The 19,246-nt window shown below is 40.7% G+C and overlaps 1 long non-coding RNA gene across 1 annotated transcript; it reads right to left on the bottom strand.

Annotated features, from left to right (window-relative positions):
• Positions 1–9,340: 9,340 nt before the first annotated feature.
• LOC138113388 (uncharacterized) lies at positions 9,341–13,773 on the bottom strand. The gene is made up of 4 exons (XR_011152129.1): positions 13,496–13,773; positions 10,497–10,768; positions 10,190–10,383; positions 9,341–9,635 (listed from the first exon to the last, which is right to left on the bottom strand). It is a non-coding gene; the product is annotated as an uncharacterized lncRNA (long non-coding RNA).
• Positions 13,774–19,246: the final 5,473 nt, after the last annotated feature.

Consider the following 19,246-nt stretch of genomic DNA (forward strand, 5'->3'; position numbering starts at 1 on the left):
GGGAACACTCTGTAAGGGAATGTGGAGCATTCAATTTTTTTTTTCTTTTTTTTCTTTCATTTGCTTTCCAATTGAGCCAAAACAAGAAAAGAGACTTTACCTCGCTAGAGCAGGGCTAGTACAAAACTAGCAGTGAAGATGATAAACTTTGATGGTCATCCATTAAAATGAAGTCCCTTGAAAACCAAATACCTCAGCTCAAGAGGAACCATTCTTTCAAATCTAGATTCTTGGGGAATACAGAAGAAACTAAACAATGAATCAGATACTGGGAGATTTTAATTGCTTGCTAAGATAAGGCTTGTCAGGGAATTCTGTGCTGTAGGGATTGAAAGTTAAAAGTGCTCTCTGACCAGCCATGCCTGAGGAGATTTGAGCAGGGGAGGTCAGTTGAAAGAACAGTTGTACACCTCTGCTCATAATGGAGCGCATTCCTTGTTCCTTTGCAGAATCTAATGTAATATTCAGAAAATGCTCATGGCACACCTTCTGATGGCTAGGAAAGTGAGGAAGCCAAATGCATAAAAACACACATATTGTGTCGAGAGCTCTGTTTTCCTGTACTGGCTAAAGCAAAGAGGTCTTGAGGTGCCCGTATGCTTGCATTAATGCATGTCATTCAAACTGACTCAGAGTCTGTGTGAATACAGTCTTGAAAAGGATTGCTTCTCATGTTTGGGGAATCAAATTGAGGCAAGTTGACCATCATGTCCCCTTTAAATAAAGGAGTAACAAGCTCCTAAGCACATTAGCCCTCCTATTACCTGCTGCCACAAAGGAGGTTTGAAGGCATCCCACAAAATGAACAAGAGTGCTCCTTTTCTACTGTTATGATGGCTTGTCTTCCTCAGTCTTTGCAGATTTAGCAGGTCTATCTGCCTGGTGTATAAGGACTCCCAAAGGGGGTTCCCTCAGCTCAATATTAGCACAAGACATTTTCCTCTAATCAGCAAATAGCCACATGATGAACTGCATTCATCCCAATTCTCATTTAACTCAAAAATAGGCTGCAGTGTGCACTTCACACATCACCTTAATTTACCCTCTCTTGCCTTCTAAACACTTACTAGCAATTCTAATGTACTGCAGTTATGGAGGTTGTGGTCTGTTTCTCGCTCTGCTTTTATTTTCCAGGGGAAGAATAGGAAAACAGGTTTTTTGAAGCCATTTATTAATTTTCTAGTGTACCACTATCTTCCTGCAAAGTGAGAAGTAATAGATAGAAACACCAATAGGCTGTTAGCAGAGAGAAGCTGAGAATAAAATGGGATGGGTAAAGCTTTATTGGAGTCCTGAAAGCATCTGTAACTATTTTTAGCTTAGAATTATACCTGTAGATTACACAGATCTCTTGGAATACGTTACAGCACCTACTGTGACCCCTACCACTTACCAGCAAGCAAGATTTCACAGTGAAGAAACAAGTGTGTCTCTCGTTGGAGTCACTTGCAGTCTGAGGAGCCTGTGACCAGTGGGATTTGCTTTAAAGTCTTCAGGTAGAGAAAGTAATGGGCCTGGCATCCCCTTGTAGTGCCAGTGGCCCTTGGATGATGCAAGAAACACAGCAGTCTCTGTAACACAAATCACCCAAGACATGAACAGTAGGGACTGGTTGCAGCCAGAGCTTGAGAGCTTGCTCTCATTTTCTTATTATGGATTTTCTTCTTACTAGGTTATTCACTCACAAGCAGACAGCTGCCATGCTCCAGGGGTAGACTCTTCTGCCCTTGCTGGGAAGGAGAGCGACTCAGATGTTCTGTGTGTGTTGGTGATTCCCGTGCCTGGGGTCTGTCCTGGGACAGAGCAGAGGGTGTTGGGCTCAGAGAAACCCTTGAGACAGGGAGCCAGATGTGGGTCAGAAGTGGTGAAATATTTTGGTGCATGCAGTAACCATTGCTGCGGTGGGAACCCACTCTTTAGAGGGGAATCAGCAGCACAAGTCTGTCCCTCTGCCCATCCTCCCTGTCTGCCTGCAGTCCCATGGCTATGCCAGGGAACAGCACAGCACTGGAAACTCGTGTCCTGGGGCTGGAGGGGCCTGTCTGTCCTTGGGCAGTGAGGAACCAGGACCTGAGGAGAGCGAAATGAGCTGTTAACTTACATGCAGCACACTTGCGGCTGCTCTTTATATTCCATACCCCAGTGCTTTATCCAAAGTAATTTAAATGTCTCAAGCTCTGATGCCCCCATCACTTTTCCTGGCACATTATTTTGCAGGCCATCTCATCTCACCATTTACATTTTTCCACATGAAATTAAGGAGGAATTTCCCCCCCCACTTCAATCCCTTAATTTTACTGAACACTTTGCTATGCACTCCACTTTCCTTCCAATGCCTCCTGCCTCTCACTCTGGCTCTTCTTCTGCTCCTTTGTGTCTCCCAAACAGGACATGGCATGTAGGGTGATCAAAATGCTGAAGCAAAAGCAGGGTGGGTTACTTAAGTCTCAGGGACATATAAATGACTAGAGCACAAATCTGAGATAGAAGGCCACAAACTGCTCAGCCACTGGCTTCCTGCATCCCACTATTCACTTCCCTGTTCCTTACCACTTTTATCATCCATAAAGTATTTCAGGAGGGAATTGAGGACCCCTTTCATGCCGTTTAGCACTTCTTTTAGGGCCAAGCCCCTCTTTTCTCTTTTTGTCTAGAAAGATACTCTAGATATCACCATTTTTGTGCACAGAATAAATTTTTTTTGGGTCTGATTCAATCATTAGACAAGCTACTGTTTACATAGGATTTGGATGAGTCTTTTAAAGCAAAAATCAACATAGAAAGCATGTCCAGGTAGTTTTAGCATGCAGGTTTTTAAAAGCCTAAAGGAAACAATCAAAGCATTTCCTAGAAATTATGGAAATGTTGTTGGGCAACAGGGATTATTGATTTCAATACTTTTGTATGAAAATGAGAAAGGCCTATAGGCAATCTGTGACAACCAAAGGGATTAGTGTTATTTACAAACCATAACAGTATCCAAATGTTTGGGTTTTTTTATTAGAATCCCCTGAAACAGAGATTGAACTGGGTTTAGGACTATGGACATTTTAAGTGTGCTATAACCTATGGGTTTAATAACAATAAGTAGTTTTCTCTGGCTGATTTAAAACCTATTTGTCCCATAAATGTGTGGTGGATGGTTTTAATTAACACCTAAACAAAAGTGATATTTCGGGGGGGGGATTGAAGTGTGGGTTGCATTTAAAATTATATCTGGCAAAAGGAAATCTTTCTTATACTTGTTCTTCTCCTAGAACATAATTTGTGACTGGAACTCGTTGACATTAGACATTGCCCATGAGAACAATTTGGTAGGAAGAACACTAGCATTTTGCCAACTTATAGATCCTTCACTGCACATCTATAAGGTGGGAAAAGAAAGTCTTAGGTTATCAGTCCTCGTGCTTTAGGGCATAACACCACTCATTAATGAAGGCTTGCCCAGAAGTTGCCCCTATATTATTCCATTTTTAATTTCTAGGGCTCTAAGAAACTTCCTTTGAAGCTGCCAGTGTTTTGGAGATAGAAACACGAGTGCCAAGGAGCCCTGCTCTGAACTAGATATCCATTTGCACTTGGTGGAATCTCCTTTTCCTCTGGGAAAAATATACAGAAAGAAATCAAGGCTTTTGTGGTGCTCCATATGATGCAGTCTAGCCTAACCTATGGCCAGTGCTGTGGCATCCATTGGACATGTACATCCTGCTGAGAGACATAGTCTTGGAGAATGGGTTTGAATTAAGTTACTTGCTTCTGAAATGACTCAAGGAAAGCATGTCCCATATGGAGGCCAGGAAAAGACATGTCTGATATGAGTTTCTTGCTATGCTCAAGTACTAGATGAAAGACTTCTGGTATATTTTCCTGTCCCCTGCCCCAAATTAGTTATAAACCTTTTCTTTGCATGTCCTTGTGAAAGAGTGTCACAGAACATGACAAATTTTTAGAGCTTCCACCTAGTTCATAGTTTTAATTTTTTCTTGGTATTTTGCTTTTTTTTTCCCCCATGACCAGTATTGTTCTGTTTTATTATTATCTAATTAGCTCCTTTTTTTCAGACCTAGTTTCCTGAAAGAATCTGTAATGAGCAAGTATTTTTTACTTGATCTTCACATTGCTTGGTCAAACAAGCCAAATTTCACAAAAGATGTAGACATCGCAGTTCTTACCATCTCAGGAACCTGTGTTTTAGACGTGTGTTTGAGTCATTCTTTTGAACATGTTCAGAGGAAGTAGTGACCCTTCTATTTCGGTCATCTCCCTGCAGTCATTGGCTATTAAAATCCAGATCAAACTTTATCGTATTTGGAAACCATAAGGGAAAGGGATCTAATTACTGCACAATGAGAAAACTCTTGTTAAACACCTTGTTTTGACTGTTAGACCCTCCTGGGGTGCGTAGTGAAGCCATATATGTCAGGTTGAAGAGAGATCTGGAGAAGTGAAGCAAATGCAAGCCATCTGTCTGGAGAGTTTATAAAGTATTACTTGCTCTTGATAAATCAAACAAACAAAATCATCTTCAGTATCAGCATGTTAGAAAAGAAGAAAATATGAAGGATTTTGCTCACTACAGTCTCATCAGAGTTTTGAATACCATTGGGATGCTCTAATGATACCCAGGAACACAATACACACAAATGGGATGACTTCAAGAGGGAAGGGAAAGGAAATTTTTCTTGTATTTGTAGATATTCTGTTTCTTGGCATCTGTTTTATCACCTTAATGCAGACAACTGCATCATTTGAGCAAGGGAAGGTGATTTGGATGAGTTCAGAAAATGCTGAAAACAAGGCTGTTGAAGAAACCTGCACAGTCCTGAAAGTCCATTTGAAATATCTGGTAGTCTAGGACAGGATGTACAGCAAAGGACAACAGGTGGATGGGTACATGGTCAGGTTAATATCTGCAAAGGCAAATTGAACAGGAAACTCTAATTATATTTAAGAACAACAACAAGGGAGTCCATTGATCTGAAATCAGAATTTCTATCTTTGTCTTTCAACTTGCTTTTTGCCAGCTTCCCATCATGGAGCAGTTCAGTGTTACTCAGGCACTTGGGAGAGTTTAGTTCAGATCATGTCTGTCTGTCTTTCACTTCTGTGGTTTGTTCAATTTACTTTTTATTTTCTTGTTATGGACATAATATCAGCACTTCCTCTGTCTTTCCCATTTAGATGGCAATTCTTTGGGTGTATTATATATCTTATTATTTCTAAGGAGAGTCTGACTGTGGTTAGGATGTACATTTTCTTCTTTATTGATTTCTTACACAACTACTGCTTTGAAACTTCCCCAAATTTTTGTCATCTGTTTCTGCTAAAAACATATTATCACACTGTTTTTATTACAACTTTTATTATTGTGTTTTATCACAACTTAACACTTACTAGTGAAAACATAGCTTCCTTTCTCTGTGTTTCTGAATATCTCCATGTAAGACATGCTTCATTTAAATTAGAGTTGTATCATGCCAAGAAAGACTGATTTCTCTTCATCTGGAATAATCAGACCCATTTGCTTTATACAGTGCTTCACCCTTTTACAGGAACAAAGTAGATGTAGATGTGTCAAAATCAGAAAGGGGCTATTGTTTCAAGGCATGTCCAACATGCAGGTGGAAGTGAAGGAAAACTCTCTTCAGTGGAAAATGCTAAGAGAATGTATACAGGAATGTACAGGATAGACACGCCTCAACTTGCAAAAATATCTCTGCAGGAGCTGTAATGACCACCAACCACCAAGACCATGGGTTCATGAGCCATATCTCCATTTTATTCTAGCCTGAACTTGTATCCAATTGCAAGTTGTTGTTTTCAGATATTGCCAACAGAGAACATTGTGAGTATATATTGTATGTGCATGTCAATAAAACCTATTTAGAATATGGTTTCATTTCCTTACTGCTACCTACTAGGAAATAACTACCAGGTATGAAGTTTAACAGCTGTCCCCATGATCCAAAGTGATTTTCATAAGGTTTTGAAGAAATACACGGAGAAAACATTGATTCATGTTCAGCCTTGTAGCAAGCATACAGGGAACCTAGATTGATAAGGACCTAAGATTGGTAAATCATATTGTAAATAAAAGCACTATTTTTCATGCAGTTTATTTACAATGGCTTTAGTATGCTACATTTTCAGGGAAATATATGTTCTTGTCAGGAAACTTCAGGGGAAGTAAATGAGTTTGAATCACATGAGTAGGTTTAAATGCCATGGCTGAAATTTAGTAAACTATTTTGCACCGTCTCTTCTTCTTCATTAAAAGTGGGACATTTTTCTCTGCCGCTTAACATACTTAATAATAAGACTGGATTACCCAGTGGGGCACTGTGTAGGAGCAGCATCCTTTAGCTTTTCTGAAAAATCTCACACTTCAGCTTTAATTCCTCATCATGAGTCAGAATCTGAGTCTGAATCAATGTATAATGGAGTCTGGTTCCATGAATATTTTTGCTGGTTTCTATTTATCTGTGCATCACACAGTTTGGGACCCAACTATAAATGCAGGATCTGAACAATTTCCACAACAAAGAATTTAAAACCTTGAGTATACATGCTGCTTATGAAGTCTCCAACTTTCTCTCAGCTTGGGTCCAAATTTTGCATTTGGGAGAAATATATCAGCAAGAATTTGAGACTGGCAAAAGACATTTACTTTATGACCCAAAGAGATGAGTGTTAGGGTTTTACAGAGATAGTGTGCTTATACATTCCTGATTTCTGGTGTCTCGCAGAAGTGACAGGGTTATAGGATGGTGTGGGAGACTTGACTATAACCACACTTCTGGCTCTTCATGGCAGTTTAGACATGTGCAACTGGATGCAACTTGCAGAAGTCACCACATTCTTCTGGCTGCAAGGAAGTAGAAAAAACGACACAGGTAGTAGGTATTTATGTAAGTTATTAAATAAGATTACATAAGGTATTTATGTAAGTTATTAATTAAGAGCAGAATCTCACAACTTTCCTAAGGAAAAATGAGCATCTTCCCTAACATCCACACCAAAGTGTCTTTTCTGATTTTGGAAACATTTCCTGAATTTTGATGTAAAAAATTCTCTCATATGGCTCTGAAATTCACACATGAGATTTTGGAATTGGGATCCCATGAGCTACCAGACTCTCAAAACCACAGGACACTGATCAGTTTCAGAACCTGCAGTCCAAGTTGTTTGCTTTTTTCTTTTCAGTTTTTTCCTTTTAAATTATTTTTCAGTTGTACTGCACATTTATGTTTCAAATTGTCCAAATCCACACTTCTGTTGTACAAAGTGATGAACAAATATAGCAAGCAGATGTCCATGGGAGAAACCTCTCTAGGTCTTAAGACAGCAGAACAGATAGCAGTGGGAACTGAGGTGAAATGAACAAGGCAATGCTTTGTGCAGTTTAGGCAAATTTGAAGTTTACTTCTTTTTTTTTGGTAAGGTTCAAATTAGAAAAGAAGTACAAATAATCGTGGGGGCAGGGGAAACTAAGACTGGGATGATACTTTAGATTTTAGATCAGGAAAACCTGTCACGTCCTTACCAACCATATGGATCAGCTGAATCTAGTAAATTGGGGAATCTTTATTCTTTGATAAAACATTTCTACCTGGACAGGAACAGCTCTCATACTCCTTGCCACATGATTATCTCAGATTCACTAAAGACCTGGAGCTAGTAATGAGATAAAGAAACCAAATCAGACGTGAAGCATTCTTAATTCGTTGTGAAGACATATTGTGCATGGACCAGACAATTCATGATTACCAATTAACTTTATGTGGAAGGTACTAGGATTTTATGAAGATCAATGACATAATAAAATCTGTACCGGAACTTAGGATGGGTGGATGGTTTCTGAGTCTTGAATAGACTCGAGTGATAACTGAGCCTGACTAGCTGTACAATTACTCACCAAACATTGTCACCTACAATTTTCGGCAAGGAATCATTGTGGACTCAGTGATATGAAAATTTTCCTTTAACTGATAATACTTTCACAGTCTTTTTCATTTTCCAGGCTGTTCTATTTTCCTAAAGCTTGTGGGCAGCACAGGCAGAGGTCCTTCTTGTCACTTAAAGGAGATGGAGAGAGGCAGAGAGAGAAAAATAGACCAAGTCAGGGAGAGCAAAGAAAAAATGAAGGTTGCAGATAAAAGTAGGGGTGCAATGATATTCCTTTTGTGTACTTTTGGAAACACTGAATACCTTTCTCAAATTGTGTTTGAATTAGCCAAGAAATGAAAAGTACTTTGGGAAATAGGACATTGGCCAACAGAGATGCACAACGACAGCCCCCACCCCATAGAGCTACGTTAAGTCTTTTTCCCTAGGAGATTTTCCTGATGAGAAAGAGGCTAAAGGTAAATACAGAAAGAGATGTTTCTGAATTATCACCACTATCAGCAGCCAATAGATTCACCATTCTTTGAAGCTGCAGCAGTATTTGTTACATATTTAGTGTTTCTCCCAGATGAATCCTCTACAAGGGTCCACTTCCTCCTATAAATTAACAAATATTTCACTACACAGGAACCTGAGAAATGTGTATATATTCATCAGCCAGAGCTCAAAAAAGAGACAGCATTTTCAGATGAGTGATTAGAAGGACCAGGATGTAATGTCTATCTGCAGCACCAGTCCTTCTCTGCCTTAGTTGAAAGTCATCATCCTCAGTTGCAAATGATAAAAATTAATGACTTTTTGTATTGGTTCTAGGGTGAAGCAGATACTAGAGAGTTCATGTAATCTTTCATAGAGTGACAATTCTTCAGCACCAGGCATGAGTTAAGTTATAAAATGCAGGCTGAAACCAGCCTTTCTTTAGATGATCAAAAGCATGGACATGTAGGATGATATAAGGCAAGGCTGGCCTAGCTTTGATCCCATTTTAGTTGATACTTCACAAAGGATTTTGAAGTCCCTGCTGAGGCTTCCAAATGTCCCTCCTTCCAAATAAAACTCCTGTATTACAAGGCGAGCTGAAAATGAGGCTCTCTTCTTTGAGAGCAAGAACGTGGAGGGACACACACGAGGAATGTGATGTAAGGAAGTGAAAAGAAAAATGGTCTTTGCCACAGGGTAAGAACTTTTTATTCTGATTTATATAAGTCTAGTTATAATGAGGTGTTGACTTATGCTTGAAATGTCTTGGTTATTCCAAAACAAAAAAACAAGCAAAGTTAGTCAGGAGAAAAAGAAATTACTATTTCCAATGCACATCATAAAGCTATTTAAAGCTATGTAACTCATTGCTTCAAGATATGCTAACATAATTTCCAGTGCAAATGATAAACATATAGGTTCTTTACGTAGTTTTCAAAATTACAAAAAAATGATGCATAAAAATGAAAAATCAGTAGAAAAGTTTATGGATCATGACGTAAGCCCACATTTAATGGATAGGAGTTAGATAAGGTAACGGATAATTGTAAACTGTGAATTCCCTTACATTTTGCTCCTGAGAATCTGGTACTGGACTTTGTGCCAGAGACAGGATGCTGTATTAAATCATCCATAATTTTCTCCAGCAGGATGATTTCTGTGTTTCCAGTGATGTCTGTCAATGAAGAAAAGCATGTCTCTCTAAATCTTGCATGAAGTGGGAACTGGCCACTTGCTAAAATATAATGTACCTGCAGCACAAAATAGTTCAGTTTCCAAACTGCACAATATTTAATAAGCAATGTGATGCAGAATGCAATAACTATTAATAAAGCCACTCCACTGAATTGATTTTAGCACGATTAAACTTTACCTTATTTCACAGTTCATCTGAAATGTTCTATTTTTCCTTTAATGGCAAAGGAAAATCTGAGCTTTAACAAAACAGCAGTATAAATTCAAGGCAGCATATGGCACAGATGAACAGAAAGCTTTATCAGGAAAAAGGCAAGAGCACCAAAATCAAAACTCCAAGCTGTGACACCATGTAATTGATTTAGACAGAAGAGCATCTGTACACATTGAGCAGTGAGGAACTGTCAGCAGTGGGCCAAGTTACAGGTTTTCAAGGTTTCTTGAGAATATAGTCATGCAAATAAACACATCATAGTGGGAGGGAGGTAGGAAGAGAAGGAAAGAATTTGCAAGAGGTTTACAGCAGCTGGAGCAGTAGTTGACATTTTCAGCTTTGGTCTCTTTTTGGGTAAAGCCCAGATCGGTTCAAGATCATTCCTCCTCCACTCACCATAGAAAGCCCCTTGCTTCAGGAGAAACATCCCTCTAAATGCAGGCCAAGTTTTACAGTATTGCTCAGGGTGAGCTGTTTCCCATTTGCTAGAAGCACTGTGAAGGCCAGGAGTGCATGGTTGTATTTTTCAGGGCAGCAACACAGACCTTGTTCCTTATATTGGCACAGAAGGGATAGTGGATGACAGCTATCTGTGGGTGAAAAGCAGATCCAGATTTTTAATCTAAGGTTCAACTTAGAAGACCAGCTACCTCAACCCAGGAGTCTTTTTTGTCCCTCCTATGCGTTGAAGAGTTACACTTACCAGATAAGTGGGAGCTGTGGGTCTGAGTTTCCTCAGCATGAGGTCTCTATCCCTTGAGCTTTTGCATGAGATAGGAATTTCTCTGGTAGACTTTTGCAAAACAATATAAGGTGTCACAGCATGTTGTGCATGTGGTCCAAGGCCATCTGTCTGTGATGCAGTTAAGGCCCCCTGCCATTGATACTTGTGACAATGCACATCCAGTGGTGTCAATGGTAGACTTCTGCTCCAATGACTTGGTTGGAAACTGTGTACGCAGTGCTGTCTAAAAACTTAAATATCAATGAATTAATAGTGCTCAAACTGCAGTGCAAGATGCAAGTGTATGATACACAGGCTTAACTGTCTCCAAAGAAGGGTGGCTTTGTAGGTGTTGGATATGCCCTGTTTTGGAAATGAAAATTGTCAAGTATAGGGCACAATAGCTTTGATAAATGACAGATGGACTGAAACTGAGGACAAAAAGTACATGATGGAAGGCATTTACCACCTGCAATGTATCAAGTCCTTTCCATCAGCAGACCCAGTGTGACTGATCGAGCACACATTCACGCTTGCTCTGGCTGTAAAATGCAATGTATTAACTTAAACCACCATGGTTTATGTTCCGTTTTCCTTTCTAACAGAGGTAGGTTAGGAGTGTTCACAAGGTCACTCCCGGTGCCTCAACGTCTTCACCGACAGATGGCAACTTGATGAGCTGTGGTAATGCCATCATTTCCACTCATGTGCCTGTATCCTGAGGAGTCCTGAGCATTTGCAGCTCAATAAAATCCAGGATCTTACTGTGCCTCAGGAGAAGCAATTATAAAGGACACCACTTCCCACCCCATGGGACCACAGTGAGCAGGCTGCAGAAGTTGCCTGAGTTTTCCATCACACCAGAATCCCTTCTGCAATTCACTGCCATTGATGTTTCCAAACCTGTCTGTCTGACAGCCTCTGTTACAGCAGACAGACTGTCTGGGAGCTGACAGTTTTATCTGTATCTCCTTCACACCTCTTTAGGGATAATTTTTGATGTGAGGTAGGTTTTGATCAACTGTCTCCTCTCTTATATGCTCAGCTAAACAAGCTATTTGATTTTTTTTTAATATTATGATGGGCAAATATGTCACTCATGTTGTTGAACATGCTGGCAACAGGAGATGTAAATATGTCATAGCTGATGGTTACAAGCCTCACTGATCATCCTGGGCTTGAATGAAGGGTTATTTCTGTACTGCCTTTTCAGACACTAGCAACCAGTTCTACTGCCTTTCAAATCCAAGGAAATGCTTTGGGACCACTTGAAATGAGCCACTTTCCATAAATATAAAAGACACCAGTATTTTTCACATTCATGTGTATTTTTTGTTCATGGGAATAAATAGGGCCAGAGAGAAGCAAGTAAGGATAGCTCTCCCATGTGAATCAGCCAAGAGAAAAGGGGTTATGGAAATTTTCCTAGAAGTTCTTGTCATAAGTTCTCCCCTGCTACCACTTGGACAATCCAAGTAATCCTGCAGGAGTCAACAACAGAACATGTTTTTCCCAAGAGTGGTGCTTAATGAAAAAAGACTTTTTATGTTCCTGTCCTTTGTTCACAGGGGGAGGGTGGTGGTGGGGGTGTAGACAGTATGGTCATGAACCTCATCCTTAAATGTCCAAAGGACAAAGTAAAGCTCTTGTATTGAAAGAAATCAGATTTTCTTCTAGGGACAGGCTTCATGGAGCTTTGAGTCCTTCTGCCTGTGAGGGCACAAATCCCTCTATCACCATCCCAGAGTATGAGCACAGTGCACCAAGTCCTTCGTGTCCAGGTCTGTCCCTTCCTGCAGATGGTATAGTCCTAACTGAACTGCAGGACTGTAAAACTATTGCTAACCAACATCTGTCTTTATCTGACTCTAGTGAACCTTTTATTTTATTTCAAGATCAAAACTGGGGAAGTTAGACTGAATCTTTAGTCCTTCTTCCACTTAAGTGGTTCTGAGAACTGCTCCTACAGGGTTTTCTGCCTTGCTTTACTTTATGTTCTGCTTTATTTTATGTATTTTTCCCTTTCCCCCTTTTCTTCTGATTTTTTTTGATTGTTTGCATACTAAAACAGTGGTTGAAAATCCACATGCAAATGAATGTCAAGAATCGAGATTTACATTCTGTTAATGTTCCTTCAAAACATCTTCTGATGTAAGAAATGGAAGAACACCTCTATCTTTCTGAGCTGATCACCAGCCTTTGTTCCAGCCAGACAATTTCCTTGCTGATAGGGTTATGTTTTGTGGCCATGTAAACTCCACACGAGTGTGTTTTTGACAAGCTGTCAGGACTAACCATCTGGAGTGATATCCTGGCTTATTTTTTTTCCCACTTAAAACACCAACCAGAGAAAAACAATGTAATGATCATCTTGTAAAGTCATGTCTTAGAATCATATCAGCAGGGAAATAAATGTGCTAAGAATGCTGTTAAGCATCTATCCCAGGTGGTAGAATAATTGAAGGTGTTTATTGGGGATTTGTCATGAAAAGAATAACCAACTAAAGACAATATTTCTCTGGAAAAAGGAAAGGTTTTGAACTTCATTGAGAAAAAATTTTTGGGCCTGACATAATTAGAGTTCTTTTCTAAAATTAAAAAATTAGGATGGCCTTTTCTATGTCCATGAAATATTTCTGAGAAAGCCGCATACAGATTTCTTCTAAATGAATATGAAGGTTATCCAGCAATGGATTCTGAATTCGGGGAGATGCAAATACATTTCTCAGAGAGAAAGGGGGAAGGGAAGGGAAGGGAAGGGAAGGGAAGGGAAGGGAAGGGAAGGGAAGGGAAGGGAAGGGAAGGGAAGGGAAGGGAAGGGAAGGGAAGGGAAGGGAAGGGAAGGGAAGGGAAGGGTGGATGGTATCTTTTCAGCTTTATACCGGCTAGCGCTTGTATTTCAATGCCTTAGAAAGCCTCGAGCAGCCCAGAGAGGCAGCACAGGCGATCTAGCACCTTAATAGCTCTAAAATCGGTACCTGTATCAGCTGCAGAGCAAATACCATCAGCAGAAGCAAAGAGGGAGAAATATAGCTCCCTGCCCGCTCAATTTCCTGCAGTTAGAAGCCTTAAGAAAGAGAGAGACAACCACAGATGTTCACAGGAAGATAGCTGAGCTGAGAGAGGGCGGAGCCTCCCCTCGACTATCCTTTATTCGGAGAAGAGGGAAGGGGAGGACCTGGGGTGAGTGGCCAATCAGACACTGCTGAAGAGTTTGAGTTACATTTGGTTTTGCCCGCGCTTCGAACAAAGGAGCTCGGAGCACGTGGCCGGAGCACGTGTCTTTGGGAGGGGGAGGGGAAGTTCAGAACTGGCAGCAACAGGGAAGGGAAGGGAAGGGAAGGGAAGGGAAGGGAAGGGAAGGGAAGGGAAGGGAAGGGAAGGGAAGGGAAGGGAAGGGAAGGGAAGGGAAGGGAAGGGAAGGGAAGGGAAGGGAGTGTCCCCACACTTCTCTCTGCAAGAAAGTAATATTTTTAGGGTGGGTGTTTTTTATCTTAAATGCTGGTTACCACCACCCTGAGGATACTCTCCTCAGAATTAAACCATAACTTTGGGTGCCTCTGGGGACTGACTCTTACTAAGAAATGCTCAATAAGCAACGGCAGCAAGGAATGTACATTCTTATCTGAGGCTGTCCAAGGATACATGATTTGTCTATTATTAAATTTTAATTAACGGATGTTACTGCACTGACTAATTGGCCATTGTGCTATGAAGACCCATGTCAGTGAATTCATGTCTTTAGTGAAGAATGAAATTTTTCACAGCGGGGACTCATTGCTCTCTCTTTGTGTTTGTACAGCATCTATTGCAACAAGGTCTTGATTTCACTTTTCGGTCCATTGCTATAGCATAAGTATTACAATAAAAATCAGAGCACTAAAATTATTCACCATCGTAATTTTCTGTGAATGTCTCTGTTTTACCAAATAGACTTTACAGTATGTATCAAAGAAATAAACAATGAACTGTATTTTTCCACAGCTTCTTGCAATTGTCTCTTAAAATATATCTGTTTAACATCTGACAGTCAGGCTCTGTTAAGCCTGAGAAAGCCCCTTGGGGCTGAGCAGCTGAGATATGCTAAGTCAAAGGTACCGTGGGAATCGTTTGCCTTCATGATTAACTCCCCTCCCAAAGGCTGAATGAATAGGTAACTGTTCAGCAGAGGTCTGCTAATAGCTGGGCATATTCAGTTCTTTGTAGGATTAATCCAGAAATTAATGCAGTTGGGCTAAAAACTAGCCAAAAAACAGGAGTCCTGAGATCAGACCAGAGCAGAAGCCTACAGTCTTGGAGATCTCCTCCTGCATCCCTGAAGGGCAGTGACTCCTGGGAACTGGGAAGAAGCCCAAAGAACTGGGATGTAGATTTGACCAGACACCTGAGTTCCTTGCAACACCTTCTGCAAATGGTACCATTTGAATGGAGGCATCTTACAGCCCCTGCTGTGCCCATGCTGAGTGTGCCTTGCCAGTGATGTTGCAATCAATCCCTGAAACCCTTCAATGGACCAGAATAAAAGACCACACAGTCCTATAGGACTATAAACTACAGAAGTAATTAATTCTCAGACAAATGTTTGTAGCAGAGATCTCTCCTCAGTACCTATAGAACTGTTGGCTATTTTATTTGTGCATTGTGCATCTCTTTTTAACGGCCTTCTTATTTTTATGGCCCATTTTTTCATCTCACGTACTCCTGTTTGTTCCATATATTACAAGCTTTTATGTTGTGCTTTACTAGTGGATATGAACTTTGAAATTGTTGAAACCAAAGCTCTATTGCCATAGTTTATATTTTCAATTTCTTGTATTTGTTTTCATTAATCATGCCTTTCTTCACAGGTGGTTTCTTGTATTACATTGTTATTGATGTGAGAAAAACACAAGGGTTTTTTTTCTCTCTTATGCATTTACTTTCCCCATTTGAATTACTTCTGTTGCATTTATAAATGACCATACCTGCAAGGCATTTGCGCACTTAGATGAGAAATGCTGATGAAAGTCTGAGCTTTGAGACACTTCTGTCCATTTGCAGTTAATTTAGGCAGCATCCACAGCTCATGGATTTCTATCTATCTGCATCCAAATCTCTGGGTGGTTGTGTTCTGCTTCTTGCATTGCAAATGGAACAGAAAAAAAAAAAAACAAACCAAAAAAAGAGAGAGTACAAGAGTATAATAAGAAAACAAGTGAAGGGTCAAAATGGTCTAGATGTAGCACATTTTTCTCCATATGCTGAAAGAACAATGTCTTTTCAGCTTTAGAAAAAGATATATTTCAAGCTTTAACATAAATAAAGGTATGTATATGAAGGCAAAGCTGAAATTATTCTTGGTCTTTTTTACTGATAGAAGTCACTCCAGAGTAAGGAGTAGAGAAACGTTTGAAAACACACTTCTTTTGCCCCACCCCCACCAAGGGGGTAATAATGAAACTCATTGTCTTCCAGATTTCAGACACACATGAGGCTTTTAAAAGTACCTATTTACTTATTGCATAATGAGAATTGTAACACTAATAAATTATATAACAACAAACCCCCAAACTCAGAATTCCACTCAACAGTGATCTAACTTCTCTTTGTCCTCTTGATGTTGAGCAAAAGGTCCAGAAAAATACAAGGGGTGTTGCTGGATCTTACTGTACTTTGATGGAGTTCATCTAGAAAGATTCTTATCATCATCTTTGGTGATTGGGGAAAAAGAGGACACACTGGATCACAAGAAGGAAAGGGCTGTGCTTGCATCAGTAGAGCTCACAGCCTGAACTCCAGCTCATGGTTTCTGCAAACTTCCAGAAATCCTTCAACCAAGCTCACTGGGAGCTGACAAGACAGGGCTGAACCACAGCCTTAATGACTTTTTTCATTAATAATACTCTTGTAGTGCCTTAAATATCTAAGAGTCAAAATATAAATGAAGACAACGCACAATCAACACTCAGACACCTTATACTGAGCTCCCTTTATAGCCCCTGTGACAAATTAGTAACCAGCATATCCTTCATCTTCCACACCCAGATCACTGCTCTGTTTCTTTCGGTCGCCTGCAGACATTGTTTCACCTCTCCTGTTACAACTGAGTTCTGGTCTTGATCTGTCAAAACTGAAATGAATTCTCCTTTTTTGTTAAGTAGGTTTGGATCAGGGTCTCTGGGATGAGAATGGTAGTTTAATGGGAGTCTTTGGCTTTGGAAAAAAAGAGGAGAGAAAACCAGCTGCCAATAAACCTGGACTTTCTCAACTGATGGCTGTTGTGGGAGCATATGTAGGGCCCATTGCTGTCACTGTGTCCTTCGTTTTTCCTCTTCAGTCTATTCTGAGAAAAGCAGACATTTTTCTCTCTTGGTGCAGGATGTGGCACATTTTTCACCTTGCAGTAGCATACAAACCAAAACCATTAAAACAGCCAAAGACCATCATAGCAGCATGGCAGGACCATAAAAATGAGTCCACCTCTGCTCTGGAAATGGCTCAATTTTATTTTCCCCCTGCCATGTTGCCATAACAAATAGGAACACATCTATAGACCTGTGGGAAGGGCATCCATTATTTCTCCATCCAGGTTCTGCACAAAAATCGAGCTCAGCCTTTGTGCAGTCCCTTTCAGCCTCCTTGTCCATTATTAATCCAGAGATTTACTGTTGCTTGGGTTGTATTTTTACTGCATTAGCTACTCAGGGTCAGATCTTACCTGCTTGCAGAGTCTGTAGTAAAGCACCTGCATTTTCTGCTAGAGGCAAAAATCTGATCCTAAATGCAAACCCAGAATAAACATATTTACTCCTCTCTTAATTCTTACTGTATTTATCCCAAAGAATTTCATGAATTCTGGAGGATATAAAGCTGTCTTGAGAGCAGTCAGAAATGGTTTTTTTGCAGATACAATTTCCAATTCTTACCCATATTTTCTTCATACTTCTGTTGAAGAAAATAATGGGTGTTAACACATTGTTAAAGTGCAGTTCCATGTGCAAAGCACAGAGAAACACAATCCTTTATTGAGGTATATCACTTAGGGAATGTGTCTACAGGTATTGAAAGTAAAGTATTCAACATGAAAAATACAAATGCCATTTTAAATTAACAATTAAAAACTTTGCATGGGGCTTTCACTGGCATTCTAGTCTACACTGAGGAGAGCTGGCCTGTACCCTGCCACTGCTCCAGGGCGACCTGGAGGCACTCTGTGTCCTCTCCTCTCCTTTCCTTTACTGGCTTTTTGCTACTTCAATTTGTATGCACACTGGGATGTGATGGGACTCTGATTAGGCTCTGCTGTAATAAAAGTAGCAGGTTGATTAAAAAATATATTTTTTTTTTCATTTTACTTGAGGAACCTTGTAATACTCAGGATGGTGGAGAAAAGTTTAAAAGTTCTTGAGCCCAGAATCTAACACACAGAAGTCAAGTCAAGCAAACTTCTCTTTTGAAGCCAGTCCTGTAGTTCAGGGAGCCTCAAATCTCAGTTTTACTGAGACTGCACTCCAAGAAGTCGCAGTGAAAACCATTTATAGTTTATCTTAAAGAAAGGCTTGTTTATACATGTAAGATAAGTCCACACAACTTCATACTCTTCTGCAAAGCTTGGACAGCCAAAGTTGGCTTTGCACTGCCTGCTCTGTCTTGGACAAACTTCCCATCTACTGGGCAAGCAAATGAAAACCTGCTTGGGAAGGGTGCTTCTCCGTCAACCAACAAAGAGGCTGACATCGGCCGCCTTACCAGAGCTGCTAGTGTGCAGAAGTGGGACTTCTGCAGCATGTATTCCTGACTGGGCTGCATGCTGCTGGACATTCAGCTTCCCAGATGTCTTGGGTGCACTGATGATTAGTGCCAATGGCATATCTTGGCCTTTGTAGAGGGAAAACCCCTCCAGGCTATCTGTTAGCATTTCAAAGAGCACAGGATTATTCTGCAATTCTACACTTTGGGTGAGAAATCACAGCACAGGGTGGATGCTGTTGCTGGCAGAGACAAGCTCTGGGTCTCTCAGAGGCCATCTGCCTGAGCCCTGCTGCAAACAGCTGCTTCTGCCCTGCCCTTCCCCAGCAAAGGCTGGCTGCAGCTAGAGATTGGTCTTGTTTTATGGTTCTCCAGCCAGCCTGGGAAGACCTGGCACAACACAGTTGTCAGCCAGATTGGCCCTGACAAGTATCATATGCTTTCCTGCACCCGTTAACTGCCTGCTCTTCTCCCCCGCCTGGCTGTCACTCAGCCCGAGGAGCAGGTGCATCAGCATCTCTGTGTAACTGCCTAAGAGGCAATAAATAGCCAGATTTGCCAGGTGTAATTGTCATTCAGCAAAGCCAGCGATAGACAGCCTTGTCTTTACACTGCTGAAGATGGGCTTTGCCCCCTCTCTCCTTCTCACGGCCTGTCCCCAATGTGTCATACAGTGGTTATTGAGAACTTATTTTAAATAATTTCCCTGCGGTTGGAAGATGCCCCAGTGCTCACATTACTCACACTTGTCAAAACTGAGCAAAGATAGTAAAGCATCCCTCTGGTGTCCTGAGGCTTTGGGCTGTCTTTCCACACGCTGTACTTGGCTTAAAGTACCCTCTGACTCTGGGTTTCAGGATGAAGAGGATGTTTGCATGCCTGAGGGAGGAATACTGTCCAGACAGGACTCCTGAGCCCTGTTCCTGCTCCTCTGAGCTGTGAGGGACTTGTAGGAAAATTAGCTTTTTGACTACAACACAGTCTTGCACCAGTTAACACCA

The sequence above is a fragment of the Aphelocoma coerulescens genome, chromosome 7 (genome assembly GCF_041296385.1).
Source record: "Aphelocoma coerulescens isolate FSJ_1873_10779 chromosome 7, UR_Acoe_1.0, whole genome shotgun sequence".
NCBI lineage: Eukaryota > Metazoa > Chordata > Aves > Passeriformes > Corvidae > Aphelocoma > Aphelocoma coerulescens.